The sequence below is a fragment of the Mastomys coucha genome, unplaced genomic scaffold (assembly GCF_008632895.1).
Source record: "Mastomys coucha isolate ucsf_1 unplaced genomic scaffold, UCSF_Mcou_1 pScaffold21, whole genome shotgun sequence".
NCBI classification, from domain to species: Eukaryota; Metazoa; Chordata; class Mammalia; order Rodentia; family Muridae; genus Mastomys; species Mastomys coucha.
Window position 1 is genome coordinate 97,064,194 of NW_022196904.1, and position 17,714 is coordinate 97,081,907.

At 36.3% G+C, this 17,714-nt stretch overlaps 2 pseudogenes; one reads left to right on the forward strand and one right to left on the reverse strand.

Moving 5' to 3' along the window:
• The first annotated feature begins 1,048 nt into the window (after positions 1-1,048).
• Positions 1,049-2,005, forward strand: LOC116101342 (annotated as a pseudogene).
• A 4,624-nt stretch (positions 2,006-6,629) lies between these two features.
• On the reverse strand, positions 6,630-7,569 carry LOC116100832 (annotated as a pseudogene).
• Positions 7,570-17,714: the final 10,145 nt, after the last annotated feature.

Consider the following 17,714-nt stretch of genomic DNA (forward strand, 5'->3'; position numbering starts at 1 on the left):
GCTATTTTAGGACTGCTTCAAAGCACAAAAACTTTGTGTTTGTCACAATGAAGTGGCTAAACTCAGAAAGCACAAGCCCCTTAATTAAAATACATCAAAGTACACACACAAAATAATTAGTGAGTAATAGAGAACAAATTGGTTTATTATTTTCATTACTCTATGTCACCAGGTTAAAATGATTTTTGAACACGGACATACTTGTTTTGAATTTTTGCCTTAAGAAAAACAAGTGGAAATAATATTATTTAAATTAATCAGTCTTTAGTTTGTTTTCTCCTAAGGCTTGTTTTTATATAATAATGTTACTAGTTCTAAAAGTAAAAATGTGTATCCAAAAGGAATATTCCAAAGTTGATTATACAAAATTAAGTAGTTAACATTCCTTGAAATTAACATCTAGTAATTAAATTATATCATGAGATTAAGTCCAATTTAGTTTTTCATCAGACCATTCTCAAATCTTGTTTATAATAAATTATTATATAACATAATTTTTATATAAACATTTCCAAGGAGCAGACCTTGGAGAGAAACATATGAAATTCTTAATTTTGATATAAACCAGAAAGTCTCCCAAAATGCAGAAAGAGCAGACTTGGTGATGGGGTACTATTCTGTAAATATAAATTAGAGGAGGAGGGGGTTGAAAAGAAGGATTTATGAGAAGATTGACTACAAAGTATGTTTTGGATTTCAGGATATCACTAAGCAAAGTGATAATCCCAATATCACTCTGAAATAAGATATAAGATATAAGAAACAGATCTGACTGTAATAGAAGACTGGAGAAGTACCTTCAACAGAAATCACATGGCATGTCAGAGAAGGAGGCTCACTTATTCTCATGTTATACACAGAAGTAAATCCCACAATATTGAATAGCCCTGATAAGTACATTTTGGTATAAAGAATACCTGGTTGAGTTGCTGAATAACTATATACAGCAAGAATTATAGAGAATGAGAACATTAAACAAATGATTTCATCATTTTACTCCACAGAGAAAATTCATACAAGAGAGATGGAGCCTGAAAACCACACTACAGTGACAGAGTTCATCCTTTTGGGGTTAACAGATAATCCTACACTCTGTGTCATCTTTGTGTTTTTTCTTGGAATATATATTGTCACCATAGTAGGAAATATCAGCATAATAAATTTAGTAAGAAGCTGTCCCCATCACCAAACCCCCATGTACATGTTTCTTTGCCATCTGGCTTTTGTGGACATTGGCTATTTCATATCAGTTACACCTATAATGTTGACAAGATTAATATTATATGGAAAAGCTCTCCCTGTTCATGCTTATGAAGCACAACTCTGTTCTGTTGTGACTTTTGGGACAGCTGAACGTTTCCTGCTGGCTGCCATGGCCTATGACAGATATGTAGCTATCTGCTTACTCTACACTTATGTCTTCCTAAATCTGCCTCCTCTTAGTTGGGGCATCCTATGTGCTTGGCTGTGTTGAATGCATAGGCATGTACTAGTTTGTTAAGTCTGTGATTTTGTGGAACAAATCAGATAGATCACTTCTTCAGTGATTTCTCCCCTTTGTTAAAACTCTAATGCTCAGATGTCACCATTATTAGAATCATTCTCTCCATCTCTGTTGGATCCATTATTTAGCGACAGTGTTTGTCATAGCTGTCTCCTACATCTACATATGTATCACCATTCTGAAGATGCACTCTACTGAGGGCCGCCACAAGGCCTTCTCCACCTGCACCTCCCACCTCACTGCAGTCACTCTCTACTATAGGAACATTACCTTCATTTATGTGATGCCCAAGTCAAGTTACTCAACTAAGTAGTATCTCTGACCTACACAGTAGTGATCCCCATGTAGAACCACTTCATCTATAGTTTGAGGAACAGAGATGTCAAGGAGGCCCTGAGAAAGGCAACAGTCAGAATATATTCATATAATCTGTTCTTTGAAGAATCTTATGACTATTTTATTTATCTATGTCACTTTCAGTGTCTATCACATGATGCTTAAGTTAGCATTGTATTTCTCTATTCTAAATCTTACTTTCAATCTTGTGTTTATTTGGATGCTATCTTGAAATCTTTAAATGGGTTTTATATTAAATTTGGAATTTCTACAGATATCAAGAAATTATTTTCTTTAAAATTTATGTACCAAACCATAATTTGCTATTGCTGTGTGCCAGATCTATTCTAAATTCATTCTATATACAAATACAACAACTTGGTGAAGTAATATTATTAGTTTTATTTTATAAATAGCTTTACAATGATGTAGTTACATTATCACACTCATATTCAAAAGTATTTATAAGTTTAATATTTACAACAGAGAAACTGCTTCAACAAACTCTACTTCTACAATTAATTTCCACAGTAAGTCTATTGACCTGGTATTAAAACTTTCCTCCAATTCACAGATGGGAAATATCAGTAAGAGAATTGTCTTACAGAGATCCAAGGGTTTCTCCAAATCAATGTGGATTCAAGTCTTTTTATTCCATCATCAATGCTTTTACTTTTAAGGACTTGCTCAATATTACATTGTGTCAATCTTTTGCAGAGACTATGTGCAAATATAGGCTATGTTGTACCAACATTGGGAGAAGTATAAATCTTGAAAATTTTGATTTATTATTATTATTATTATTATTATTATTATTATTATTATTTAGTTGTATTTTGAAGTTATGATCTACACAAATGGAAATTATTCATAATTTACTTTTGAGTTAAATATACAGTATTTTTTAGTGAAAGATGCAAATCAAGCCTTAAAGAAGCAAGTTATATTAAATTCAGAGAAGTATGAGGTGCTGAATAGGCATGTTATATTTTTAATCTCTCAGTTTAATATCTTATTCAAAATATAAAAGCACTAAAAATAAAATTAGGACATCAAGATGGCTCGCTGAGTAAAATGTTCACCAATCTTAATGACCTGAATTCACACACACACAGTTAAATTGAAAAAATAAGAAAGCAGAAAAATATAGTGAAAGAATTGACACACATTGGGGTGCACATTCCACATCTGCCTCAGCAAGCAGAGTACAAATGTTTGAATTCTGGCTTTGGGTAATGGCATAAAATTCCACTTCTTGGCCATGGAGAGGAGAGCAATAGCCACATAGAAGAATGCAACCTGGGAAAGATAGGCTGTCTTTCTCTATCCAGGAAAGCACTTTGGACATCATAGTGTTATTTGAGATAGTTCAATTCAGCTCGTCTGTTTACTGAGCTTTTACTAAGCTACATGTATTGTGTAAATAATAAATAAGTCTTCATATGACTGCAAAGTATTTCAACATAGGTTTCCTTTTCTAGAGGTATTTTGAAACTTAAAAGTAGCATGTATTTAAATGTAACATGAAAGTAGTAAACCCAAGGCTACATCTTTCTCCACCAAGTTTATAAAATAGCACTTTTCAAAAAATAATGTACACAAACCAAATCTTACAATAGCACTAGATAAAAGCAATATTAAGCAAATAGAGTTATGAGCAATAACATTAAAAATAGCAGATTAGAAAAAGCAGGGTATGTAGAGAAGGACATTTATGTAGTATTAAATATGGTATGATAATATATAAAAGAGGTGGCTATTTTCTCAATGTGTTATAATTCTTACTGTGGTTGTAAAAGCTAGAGCCATTCTGTGAATATTTACTCACTAGTGAAAAAGGTCTAACATGAGAGTTGGTTTGAAGAGGGGAAGTGGTAACACATGCTGTCCACTGAATATAGGCTTTCAGAAGCTATAAATTCCATGTGAAGATATATTTATCCTTTCAGAACTACTGAAAGGATTCATGCAAGGTAATAAAATGGTTAGTTGTATTTAGAAAATTTTAACACTATAATTCTAGGAGACTGACTAGGAGGCAAACTCTGTGCCACCAGAGGTCAGAGATCATGTAAATCAGAGAAGATAAATCATGTAGATTAGTTATAAAATAAGGAAATTACAGATAGAAAAAAATAGGAGACAGAAATTTTTGACTGTTAGATGCAATCAATCAAAGAGAAGGGGCATCACAATTTCAAAGATCCAGATGTGGAGAATGGGTGCTATGATATATACGATTCTACTGTCAAGATTCCCATATAAAGTAGGAAAACAGAGGCTATATTTGAGTAAATATATCATTTATTAATCAGTAAATTTTGTTACTAATACTGTGGCCATAGTTTTAATATGAACAAACACTGTGAGATTCAAGACCCAGATAAAAAGAAGAGTGATTCCTTAAATTCCTATAGACCAGTTCACTTCAATGCCTGATCCTTTCATTTTTAAGAATTATTTTTACTTTTTATGTGAATTTCTATTCCATGAGGAAGGCAGAAGAGTATGAATTCCCATGTCTTGGAATTGTAGATGGTTGTGAGCCACAATGTATTATCTGGGAACTGAACCCAGGTCTTCCTCTAGAATGGAATGTGCTCTTATTCACTGAGCTGTATCTCCAGTCCATCCAATCTCTACTCTTAATTCTATCCCCTTGTGTATTTTGGCCTGTTTTGTCTGCTTCTCTAGTTTCTTTTTCAGTGTGTGTGTGTGTGTGTGTGTGTGTGTGTGTGTGTGAGAGAGACAGAGAGAGAGAGAGAGAGGGGGGGGGGAAGCACTTTTGTGTCTTGGTTTTTTTTTTCTTTGACCATCTAGGTCATAAGGTCAAAGCCAGATTATCAGGCAAAGTGACATTGACTTTTCCCACTGAGACTCTTCTCCATATTAACCACTCTTGTGTTGGAGCTTTATACATATCTTTCCTGAAAGCTTGTTTCTAGTCTTTACCACTTGACAAACACCTCAAAATATTAGGTAAAATTTTAAGATGCTTCTGACTACATAAGACCTTAGAAATTTAGTAATGTAAACTCCAAATTCCTGTTTTGGAATAAAGGGTGGTAAAGGTAGTTGTAGCAAAGTGGTGGAGGTGCATGATATTAGCTTGACTAGGCTATCAAAGAAAGTACCATGGGGCAAGTGATATTTGAGCAGAAAACTAAGCAAGACTTGTATATATGGAGAATGGGATAAATACTGCCAGATGGATAATAGCAAGAACATTGATCCTGATAATCTCAAGAAAAAAGCAAGTAAGGATAATTCAAGAGTAAACTGGGGAGATAGAAGAGTATCTGTATTCTATTTTGAAGTGGATGGAATGAGTTAAAATGTTAAAGTAGGAGTAGTCTATTATGACCATGATTATAAATGTCATATTTGTAGTCTAGGAAATTTGTCATATGATGTTGTTCCAAAAGCAGGGGCCTGGGCTGGGGCCAGTCTGGCCTGAGGCTCTCTCTCTCCCGGAGGCAGGAGGCCTGCTGCTGAGGTCCGGGTATATCTCTCTCCCCCGGGGCTGACCTGTTTGCTGCACAGCACCTTAATTAAGAAGGAGGCAATGTATGAATGAGTTATTTTATCGTAGGAAGGATAAATATGCTGGTTGAGTAGAGAGAAAGAAAGGAGAGGAAGGAAAGAGAGAGAGAGAAAAGAAGGAGAGGGAGAAAGGCAGAGAAGAGAACAAAGAGCAGAAAGGAGAGAGAGAACAAGAGAGCAAGAGGAAGTAAGAGTGAGAGGGGAGAGAAGAGAGCAAGAGAGTGAGAGGAAGTAAGAGAGAAGAGTAAGAGTGAGGAAGGAGAAAGAGAACAAGAGAACAAGAGAACAAGAGAACAAGAGAACAAGAGAACAAGAGAACAAGAGAACAAGAGAGCAAGAGACCAAGAGAGTGAGGAGGGGGCAAACTACCCCTTTTACTGTATGGGACATGGCATGCCTGGCTTGTGGTCAGATGACTGTGTGTAAGGTTCAGCTAGAATGCTGGGAGCTTGAGCAGTGTCTACGTGATAGAGCACACATCTCCTGCAGGGGCAGCTATGAGGACTCTGGGCTGAAATCTGAGCCATTGGTCTCAGGCACAAATCACCAAACACCTACCATCCCTTATGGACAAATTTACATTGCTCAGTGGGTCTCTGGGGTTCCAAGGTGGCTCTGTTCTACTGAACTCTGGCTGTCAGAACTGCCTATTGCCCCACAATGTGACTTCTACAAGCTAACCAATGTGACAAGATATCAGTACTGCGGTTATAGTGGCACAGATGTCATGGGAGTAATCAAATACTTTCTGAGTGGAACTAAGGCATGCTTAATAAAATGAAACCCACATCTAACACTATATTACAATTTAAACTTTTTCTGGGAAAGTCATAGGTCTTAGGGAAGAAACTACAACTATTATCCTGCTAACTGGACATAGTTTTAAACCACTTACAATGCCTTATTATAGTTTTAGATTAGTACATTTCCCAACTGTCATTAGGACAGCTTCTTTTTGCAGTTTATGGTGATTAATATACAGCTTGTCAATGCTCAGAGAATTGGAAACTGTGGAATGCTCAGCTCTAAGTGGAACATCTAATTCACATTTGTCTTTTCTCCAAACTCAAGAATCATTATGAAAGAGTGTGTGGAAAGATTTCAAGGGCCAGAGTTGGTAGTTGACTGCAAAATAAATACTTTGAGGAGACAACCGAATGTTGTATATATGAAATTATGGTACCTCTGTTAGCATCTATAAATTTAAAGCAGATAAAATATAAGGATGGGTTGGAAATAGATTACTCTAAGAAAAGGCTTTCTTATCAAGCTGTCTCTTGAGAGCACCCTTAATCTCATTATTCCTGAGGCTGTAGATGAGGGGGTTCAACATAGGAATCACCACTGTGTAAAACACAGATGCCACCTTGTTCTGGTCAGTGGAATAGCTAGACTTTGGCATCACATAAATGAATGTAGTGGTCCCATAGAACAGAGTGACTGCAGTGAGGTGGGGAGTGCAGGTGGAGAAGGCCTTGTATCGACCCTCTGTGGACCGAATCTTCAGGATGGTGATGAGGATGTAGGCATAGGAGATGGCTATGACAAATACTGTGATAATAATAACTGAGGCAGAAAATATTGAGGTAACAACAACAGAGAAACTGATAACAGAACAAGAGAGTTCCACTAGAGGAGAAAAATCACAGTAAAAGTGGTTGATACTATTTGATCCACAGAAGAGAAAAGAAAAAAAAGAAATTATGGAAAAGGAAGCATTTAGAAACCCCCCCTATGTAAGATCCTGCAACCAACTGGATACAGGTTTGTGTGGACATTTTGGTGGAATAAATCAGTGGGTTGCAGATTGCTACAAAGCAGTCATAAGCCATAGTGGCCAGAAGGAAGACTTCCAATGTTCCAAAGAAAGCAGCTGAGCCAAACTGTATAGAACATCCAATGTAGGATATGGTGTTTTTCTCTACCAGGAAGTTGAGAAGCATATTGGGTGTGACAGTTGTTGAGTAACCTAAGTCAGCAGAAGCCAAGTGACTGAGGAAAAAGTACATGGGGTGATGGAGCTGGGAAGATACTGTGATGAGAAGGATGGTACTAAGGTTTCCAGACACAGTCACCAGGTAGATGCACAGGATGATGGTGAAGAGGATGACTCTGAGGACCGGCTCATCTGTTAAACCCAATAAAATGAACTCTGTCACTTCAGTGTGGTTTCCATCCTCCAGGAAAGCTATAGGGCAGTGTAGCTGTTGCCAGATTAAAGCTGTGATAGAGACAGAACAGGAAAGTATTTATAAATAGTTTACTTGATTTTATTTAGTACATTCACAAAGAACATCAGAAGCTAATCTATATTATGTAAAACATTGTACTCCAAATGGGTATTTTATTCAGTGTTTTCACTGTTTATTTGTGTGAAATAAGAACTTCAAAACTGCTTGAGCAGAAATCCTAGAAACGTGTGATAAATAACATTTACCTATTATTTACATTTATTTATAATAATACATACTTAATTGTCATTAAAGTTGTAAATTTAAAATTATGGGACTTAGTCTGGTGAGATCGCTTTCACATAAAGGTTCTCTCACCAAACCTGACTCCTGACAGCCAGAGTTTGATTGCTGGAACTCAGATGATGGGAGGTGAGAAAAAACTTCTAACTGTTGTTCTTTGTCATGCACACATATGGTATGTTTCCTGCACCATTTTCTTCACTCAAAAGAACAGATAAATATACAATGAGGCTTAATAACACATATTTATTATAAGTATAATAAAGAATTAAAATGCAAAATCTTAGAATTATTTAAGGAAGACTTAAGTCTTTGCTATGCTTTATTGGATGCTTTCTACATCAATAGTACAGGATTTAAAATTTTGTATACATTTCTATTTTTCTATTTCCTTGATCCATTAATATCTGTTACTGTTTTTATTTTGAAGTAAAAGCCAGTTTTAAGTTAAGTAGCATACCTAAGAAATAATAGAATTATGGGCCTGAAGAAATGGTTCAGTGATTAAGAGTCCATTTTGACTTATAGGGAACCTAGGTTTTACATTTTCATCACTCATACAATCTCTCATAGAAGTTTGTAGTTTCAGTTCTGGGAAACCAATGCACTATTCTGATCTTCAAAGGTACTAGTCATGCATATGTACATGTAGAGAATACACATACACACAAATTAAAATATCATCTTTAAAAAGATAATTTTAGATAAACAAAAGGTAGGTTCAATTTATTCCTTATAGTAACCACACTACAAATGAAAGGTAGCAATGCAGTTGAGGATACATACAAATTAGGGACATATAGCATGGTAGAATTTCAGCTTTACAATATTAATACATAGAGAGGCTCTATGTTGGTGAAACTGATCACAAGTCTATCATTTCTCTAAGTAAGGTCATATCGATTAAATTTTAAAAAATGACAAATTTTATTGTTAGAACTGAGAAGCTGAAGAAAGATCACACTAAATAGCAAATGCAACTTCATATTGTAAGCTCATTAACTATTTTATCTAATATTTTATCTAAGTAGATCATCACTCTTTAAAGTAATTTGAAATAATACATTTATTATTATATAAAATATGAATAATATTTAGCACATTGTGATATAGTTTTCATTAAGAATCTTTTCATTTCCCAATGTCAATGTTTTGTATACTATAATGTGATGGAATAAATTCACATAATTTTCAACAGAACACACTACTCAACAAATATCCAAACCAAGACTTTAATAGGTTTAGAAGGTTCACCTCATAAGGGGCAGATCTCTCTCATCCTCAAAATTCTAAATTTACCTCTTCATTTATCCATAGTTATGCCTGCTATGTTAAAATAAAGGGTCTATAAACAAAGTAGGACTTTGCAGATAATATTCCCTAAACATATGCCACCAAAGTATTCCAATGCTAGTGAACACTTTAGCCTTTTGGATGGATGCTACATGTGTACACACTTGAAGGTCATGTTGGTTTCTGGTACTATCAATGGATGAATAAACAAAAAGTCTTTGAAAACTTACCTTTATCCTGATTATTCTGGATAATTCACTTATGAAATGTATGGAGATTCCATAAGATTGGTTGTTTTGTACTTTTAAAGAACTACTGTTTTCCATGTGACTTGTTTCTCTACCATAATTCACAAATCTTAAAGCTTAATTTCAAAACTCACAAATCTCTTCAAACAAAAAATCATTGTGAAGTCATAATCTTAAAGTTATTATAATTTTATAACAGCAAAGATATCTCCATTGTCATTTTTTGTCTCTGAGGATAAGTCCCTGAAGAGGCACTGGATTCCAGTGTGAATTGAAAGCACCAGGGATCATTATCTCATTCCCAGTGAGTACTGAACAGTTTATTTTACATAACCACAACTAATTTTCATTGAGTCTGTCAATCTCAAGTAATCTTTTCTTTTCCTATTTAGGTGAGTATTGTTCCACTTTTACTTGCTAATTATTGGATGTACGTCAAAACAAATTAGATAAAAGGACTTTTTGTTTCTTTAATTCATGTGCACCAATTTTTCTTTTATTACATTAGTTATTGATATAACATACATCTATTAACAACTCTTAGGTAGTTTGGTGGATATAGGGAATGAAGAGATGCAAAGTTGACTAATTGATGCATACACAATTTTTATAGGCAAGTATATAAAAAATAATTGTTACCTATAAAGTAGTGTATAGAAAGAGGTATGGATGTTTTTCACTAAAAATTTACAATTCATAATTGATACCTAAAACATGTAACAGCTAGTCTCAACATACATGCTATAAGAGTGGATGGAAGGCACACTGATTCTCCATAGTCAGATCAACTATCTCCAAATATTACTTTCATTAGGTTCCACACTATACCCATGATATCACCTGATAAAATTGTTTGACTACAATACATTAGTCAACTTTCATCAAAGTGTCTCCTGTCCCTGCTGTCAGAGGAGAGGGAGAGACATAATCATCACTAAAATCACTTTAAAGTTTCTCCCTGACCCTTTAGTCTGGAGTTTAGACTGGTGAAAGACAACGTGGTTACTGTTTCGAAAATGGTAGAAAGTCAGGATCAACAGTAAAATTGTCTTCTGATCTTCATATGCATACTATGAAAAACAGCCACCTGAACTCACATGAACTCAGACATACTTCATACATTATACATGCACACACACATGCTTATCTTTTTCAGATGAGAGTTAGAAGAGGTTGGATTTATACTACTTTTCTAAATGTATTCTTGGGGCAAGTCAGAGTCAATATAATTTTATGATTCATGCCATATTGGATAATGAGGTATATAGTTTATATGACTGTCTCCAATGAGGTTTCTCAACCACATGTGGGAGAATTGTTCCTTCATTCTTATCTTTCAAAAATAAGTGTTTAATATTTGTTGTAGTCTAGGAACTGGATAAATACTGACGATAGGTTTAATGAAAGTGAAACTTTAGGAAATTTAGACTTCAGTGAAGTCACTAGACCGTAAATGTGCATAATAAATACAGAATATGGCAAGTAGTGTGGAAGAAACATATCTTGAGATTGCATTGACACCTCACTCATGAGCTGCAGATACCATGTCATCCTAGCACCATCACTGACTGCATCATCATGCTATTAAAATCAGGATCAGATATGTTGATTCTCTTTAAGTATACATAGTCTCTGATTTGATGTCATGTGAAGTAGAGAAGCAAGTCTTCTGCTCCACACCTCCTAACAGTCACCTTTGACATTGATGTGGAAGCTGCACCCACTGCCTTATTTATCATTGATTTCATACTTTATATCACACTTCCCAGTATATTTTTATTTTAATTAAAATATAATTATATCATTTCCCTCTCTTTTCTTTCCTCTTTTACTCCTCCATGCCTTTTGACTCCTTCTCAAGATGATGACTTTTTCTCTTTGATTTTTCTGATTATGTATATTTTATTTAAATGTATAAATATAACCTCTGCAGTTTTCCTGTTTCTTCTGTATATATGATTTCAATGTTGACCACTTTGCATTTGATAGCAAATTAGAGATCTCATTTTTGGAAGTGACTAATTCTGCCTCTAGCAATTGCCTGGTCAACACATGGGAGGTCATGCAATAGATATTAGCAATCTATCCAGGTACCCTGGGATATTGAGGATGATCACTTCCTAGTATATGAGGTTATGAATCTCCCAACATAATTCCTCACAGCATTTTAAAGTGTATCCTTGTACTATCAGGTGAAGCTGTCATTCCATATCAAAAAACTTTCTCTTTGTAGCAGGAGACTATCTCAGAAAGCCACATCTAATTAAAATATGGAGATCAAATTATTGAAGATCACCTAGCTCAATGCATATGTCTATAATACAAGTCATTCACCTAAGGCTAGGTGTACACCTTGTAAGAGGGAGCAGAAATATTATAAGAATCAAAGGACTAAGAAGTCAGTTGTGTGTTTGTGTTTGTGTGTCCTAGAAATAACAGAAAGTTTGTGCCCATACCAACTCAAAAAATGGCAGTTTAGATAAGATCTGAACAATGATAATACCCATAGTCATGCAAAAAGTAGAAAGAAGACCCTCATGTAGTCCCACTTATAGATATTATTCTTAAATTAATTTTGAATGCTTTCATACATAGGTAAACTATTCATATTATTTCTACTTCACTCTTCTACCAACTCTTCATTTTATCTCCTAATTCCCTCTCAAATTTATAACTTTTTAAAATATTGTTTTATACACGCATACACATACCCCCACTGAGTTCATTTAGTCCTGCTGATATGTATATATGATTAAGGAAGGATGTTATGGATGGGCCTGGTGCTGTTCATATTTTGAGGCTAATTCCACTCTCCTGGAAGGGGTTGTGGACAAAGAGTGAGTCATACTAAGGTGACTTCTTGTGAACCAATCCCCTAACGAATAAAGGAGCCAATCACTGGGCAAGTAGGTGGGACTTCCCCATTGGACAGAGGAAGAGAGAAAGCAGGAGAGAGCTAGGGTCTTTTTGGATGGGGATAGTATAAGAAAAAGATGTAATTATGAGTGTTACCTGTCAGGATTTGACACTGGAGGATTTAGATTTAATAAGGCTTATGACCTAGGATTTTAGTTGTTGGACCCAGTGACTGAATTGCCATTGTTTCTGAACTAAGTTTGTGTTGCATTTTCCTTTATGTGGTGGCTCATCTGGGTTCAAGAGAGAAAGGTATTTCTGCAAAGCAAGGGTTCTTCTTGAGGTACACCACAAAGGTGGGGGTTTTGTAGCATGGGGATACCATGGTAGTCACATGCCAGTAGGAACTTAGTGAGCTGGGTGGAGATGCTTTGGGAGCTCTAGGCTGGAGAGTCTCCATGAGATAAAACAGGTTGACCATTGCCTGCCAGTGCATGGCCGGCCAGCCCCATGAGGCAGAGGCACAGCAGAGGCTCAAACACAGGAATGAGCCAGTTCATTTTAAATGTTTCCCGCAATAGAAGGCCACTTGACAATAGATAACCTATCATTAGTTTATTTCCCTGGAGAAGATAGAATCTCGTAACTTAGCATCCCATTAATTGTCTATAGTTCTTCAACTAGGACTAAGGCCTAATTATATTTCCTCCTCCTATGCTGTAATGTCAACTATTATTGACATTGTTCAGTTTTTGTTTATTCTGTCACACTGTTGAGATTTCATGGGTGTCACTATCCTATTATGTCTAGAAGACAGAGTCTAGCACCAAACATCCTGATCATCTGGCTTTTCTATTCTACTGTCCCCTCTTCTATGATGTTTCTTGAATGTTAGGTATGGCAGTTTAATTGAAGATGTATTAATTGGGAATTAACACCCCATTGTCAGATACTCTCTGAATTTTAATCAGTTGTGGATTTTAGTAATAGTTTCCATATTTTATCCAAAGAAGCTTCATTGATATTCAGTGGGAATGCTCTTATTAATTATTGGAAGATATAACAATGTCATGGCAGCCACAGATACATTGTTGTATGACTTCCTGGAGAATAATGACATTATATCTATCCAAAATATAGCACTGACAAGTGACCAAGGAAACTATTCCATCCCTGTATTCCTCAGTGAGTTTACTTGGTTTATATACATGAGTATTTGTGAGAGGTTGCTTACAAGAGCTTGACTGAATCAAAGATACACTACTGAACAGCCTATCCCTGCATATATAATGACCCATGAAAGCTCAACTGCTGCTATTCCTTGTATAGCTTGCACATAGTTTGCCCAGCTAGGCTTCTCTCCCATATAGATACTACTGCCTGTGCAACTTTGGCAAAGGGTCTTATGGATGTTAGTGTTTGAGCTTCCTGAGCCTTTTAAGTTTTGTATACATTCCAAGCTTTGAAGCATTGTATTATTTCCCAGGTCTTATGAACCTTTGTTCTCCCTAGATGGTAGAGTTTCATTGGGAAGAAATAACTACACAACATTCCAACACTCCTTTCAGATTTTACATTTTTTATGCCTCTTATGGAATATTCTGTGAGGCTTGAAGGTAGTAATATTGATGGAACTATTTCTCCATATCTGGGTGAGCTGTGAGCCATTGTAGCACAGCTAAAATCACTTGTTCTCAGGAGCTTGATCAGTTTTGAGTCTCTGCAGAATAATGCTCAATAGCAAAAGAAAATTATGACCTTAATTTTTGTTATTAAATGCAAAGGTTTAGGTAATTGGTGAGTCACATCACATCCATTTAACCAGACAATATGATTTGTTTCCCTACTTTTATCTATGGTCTTTTCACTTTTGTTTGTTTGTTTGTTTTGTTTACAGCACAAAATGAGAGTTTCGACCAGTCAAAAGAGCATGAAATCCATCCAGAAAATATTTGATTGTATTCATAACAATCATGATACTATTGGGCCAATAGTCTAGTTTCAACTGATGTGTCAGTTAAAAAAAATACAGACAGACAGACAGACAGACAGACAGAGACAGACCAAAGCAGACAGGGGAGGGAAGAAGAGAAAAGGAGAGGTAATTGTGTGAGACAGAAGGTTGAGAGGTCCTAGAAAGAGTTGGGTGAGAGGAAAACATGATCAAAATATGGTGTATAGAAAATGACCACTGCCAAGTCACCAAGAACAAAAAGCTTGTTGGTGTGAATCCATAGTAGTAAGCCACTGATTTCAGAAGAACAATTCTTTTTAGCACAGCTTGTCTTCAGCGAGTCATCTCTTTTACTCTCTCTTGTTCTTATTAGTTATTTTCATGTTTCTATATACCATTACTATCTTTGTGTCATATATGTATGTTTAAATCTTGTCATCTTTTCATTTCTAACATACACACTTAAGCATATCACCCATGAATTTCTTCTAAAATGAGAAGCTGCATTATGAATAACATGCATTTAACACTAAACTCCAATGTGTTCCTTATCTTTGTACAGATGAATTTTTATGGGAGGGACTATGGGGAGTAATTTGGATGAATATGATTAGAATACATTATATGAAATTCTCAAAGAAGTAATGAAAATATTTTAAAATGTATGGCATATTTTATAATATATTTGTATATATATATACACACAAATATATAGTATCAGAGCTAATATTATCATTATTATGGAATAAGTGTGATATGTTAATCAAACCTACCATTAAGTTTGGAGCCACTCAGGGCTGGGATCAGGTGCTAGCTTTCTCACTGACATTCAATGGAACACTGGAAGATTCTTATATACGACAGAATATTTTTATTTTCTAAGTCACCACATTGGATTCTTGTTTTGACTAAGATGATTTACATAGTACTACTACTGACAACAGAAATGAGTAAATGTGAACAAATTATTATAAATGCCTCAAATCAGATAATCTTCAAATCCCAAATATCTGTATCAAAAAAGGAAAACTATATTGAATAGAAATGGGGAGAGTGGGCATCCTTGCCTTGTCCCTGATTTTAGTGGGATTGGTTCAAGTATCTCTCCATGTAATGTGATAAAGGCTGTTGGTTTGCTGTATATTGTTTTTATTATGTTTAGGTATGGGCCTTGAATTCTTGATCTCTTCAATACTTTGATCATGAAGAGCGTTGTGTTTTATCAAATACTTTTTTCAGCATCTAATGGAATGATCATGTGATTTTTTTCTTTGAATTTGTTAATGTAGTGGATTATGTTTATGGATTTTTGTGTATTGAGCCAACCTTGCATCCCTGGGATGAAGCCTACTTGATCGTAGTGAATGATGGTTTTGATATGTTTGTTCTTGGATTAGTTTGCAAGAATTTTATTGAGTATTTTTGCATCTTTATTCATAAGTGGGATTGGTCAGTGTGGGGCGGTAGTCTGTGCAATCAACCTGGTCCTGGTCGAGCAAGAGGTCTGGAATGCTGGAGACCAGGTGGGTGGTAATTTCTGCCTGCATGGGATTGAAGGTGTTTGACCATGCCTCCTAGTAGTAAAAGTGGCTTTGATAAAAAATACAACTTGGCCCAATTATTTCTCTGGCAGCCTTGAACCCCTTTATTTCTTCCTAGGCTCTTGCTTTCCTTCCAGGAGAATCTAGTTCCTTTGAACATGGGCGGTTTCAAAAGCCCACCTCTAGTAGAAAGACAGGGCATCAAGTGAGGGACAGAGTTGCTCTCCCACAGTCAAAACTCTGACCCATAATTGTCCCTGTCTAAAAGAGTTGCAGGGATGGAAATAGAGAGGAACCTGAGGAAAAGAAGGTCCAGCAACAGGCCCAAAGTAGAATCCAGTTCAAGGGGAGGCCCAAAGACCTGATACTATTACTGACGGTGTGGAGTGCTTACAAAAAGGGACATATCATGACTGCCCTCTGAAAGACCCAACAAACACTTAAAGAGTCAGATGTAGATATTTGCACCCAACTATGGATAGAAGCTGCTGACCTAATTGTGGTTGAATTAGCTGAAAGCTGGAAGAAACTGTGGAGTAGGGCAACCCTGGAGGAGGACCAGCAGTCTCAATTAACCTGGACCCCCGAAAGCTCTCAGACACTGGACCACCAACCAGGCAGCATACACCAACTGATATGAGGCCCCCAACACATGTACAGCAGAGGACCGCAGGTTTTGGGTTTAGTCAGAGAAGATGCATCTAACCCTCAAGAGACTGTAGTTTACAGGTCTGGTATAGAGGGGATATCATTGTGGAGACGGGGATGTGGGGAAGAAGTATGGAATGTGGATCAGTCAAAGGGTGGAGCAGGAGGGGATTAAAATCTTGAGTTTAAAATAAATAAATAAATAAATAAATTAATTAATTAATAATAAAATTTTTAAAAATTTTTTTTTTAAAAAAATAAAACTAGTCAGTCTGGCTGGGCTGGGATCCACGGCAGACCTTAGGCGCAAGCTCTGCAGCCAATCCCACTACACCCAGAGGAAGCTCCACTCCCAGTTGCTCTGACACACCTGGAATCAGAGGTGAGCAGGAACCAACATCTGTCCCAACAAGGGGAGTAACTGGGACCAGTGGGACCAGGCACACAGGCACTCTGCCAGCCCAGTGACTTGGGTTCCTTCTGTTCTGTCTGGGAAAGTGTTCTGAGCAGACCTTGGGCACAAGCTCTGCAGCCAGTCCCACAACACACAGAGAAAGCCACACTCCCAGGTGATCTAACAAGCCCAGGATCCCAGGTTCCCAGAATCACAGGATCACAGAGACTGCTTGATTCTGAGGAGTTCTGACACAACCAGGATCACAGGAAGGACAGGCTCCAGTCAGATTTAGCAAGGGCAGGTAGCACTAGAGTTAACCAGATGGTGGGGGGAAAGCGTAAGAAAATAAACAACACAAACCAAGGTCACTTGCGATCATCAGAACCCAATTCTCCCACCATAGCAAATCCTGGACATACCATCATACCAGAAATGCAAGATTCAGATCTAAAATCACTTATCATGATGATGATAAGGACTTTAAGAAAGACATAAATAGCACCCTCAAAGAAATACATGAGAACACCTGTAAAGAGCTAGAAGCTCTTAAAGAGGAAACACAAAAATCCCTTAAAGAGCTACAGGAAAACACAATCAAACAGGTGAAGGAAATGAGCAAAACCATCCAGAATCTAAAAATAGAAATAGAAACAATAAAGAAATCAGAAAGAGAGATGACTCTGGAGATACAAAACCTAGGAAAGAAATCAAGAGCCATAGATGCAAGCATCACAAACAGAATGCAAGAGATAGAAGAGAGAATCTCAGCGGCAGAAGACACCTTAGAAAACATTGACATAACAGTCAAAGAAAATGCAAAAAGCAAAGAGCTCCTAACCCAAAACATCCAGAAAATCCAGGACGCACTGAGAAGACCAAACCTAAGGATGATAGGTATAGAAGAGAGTGAAGACTCCCAA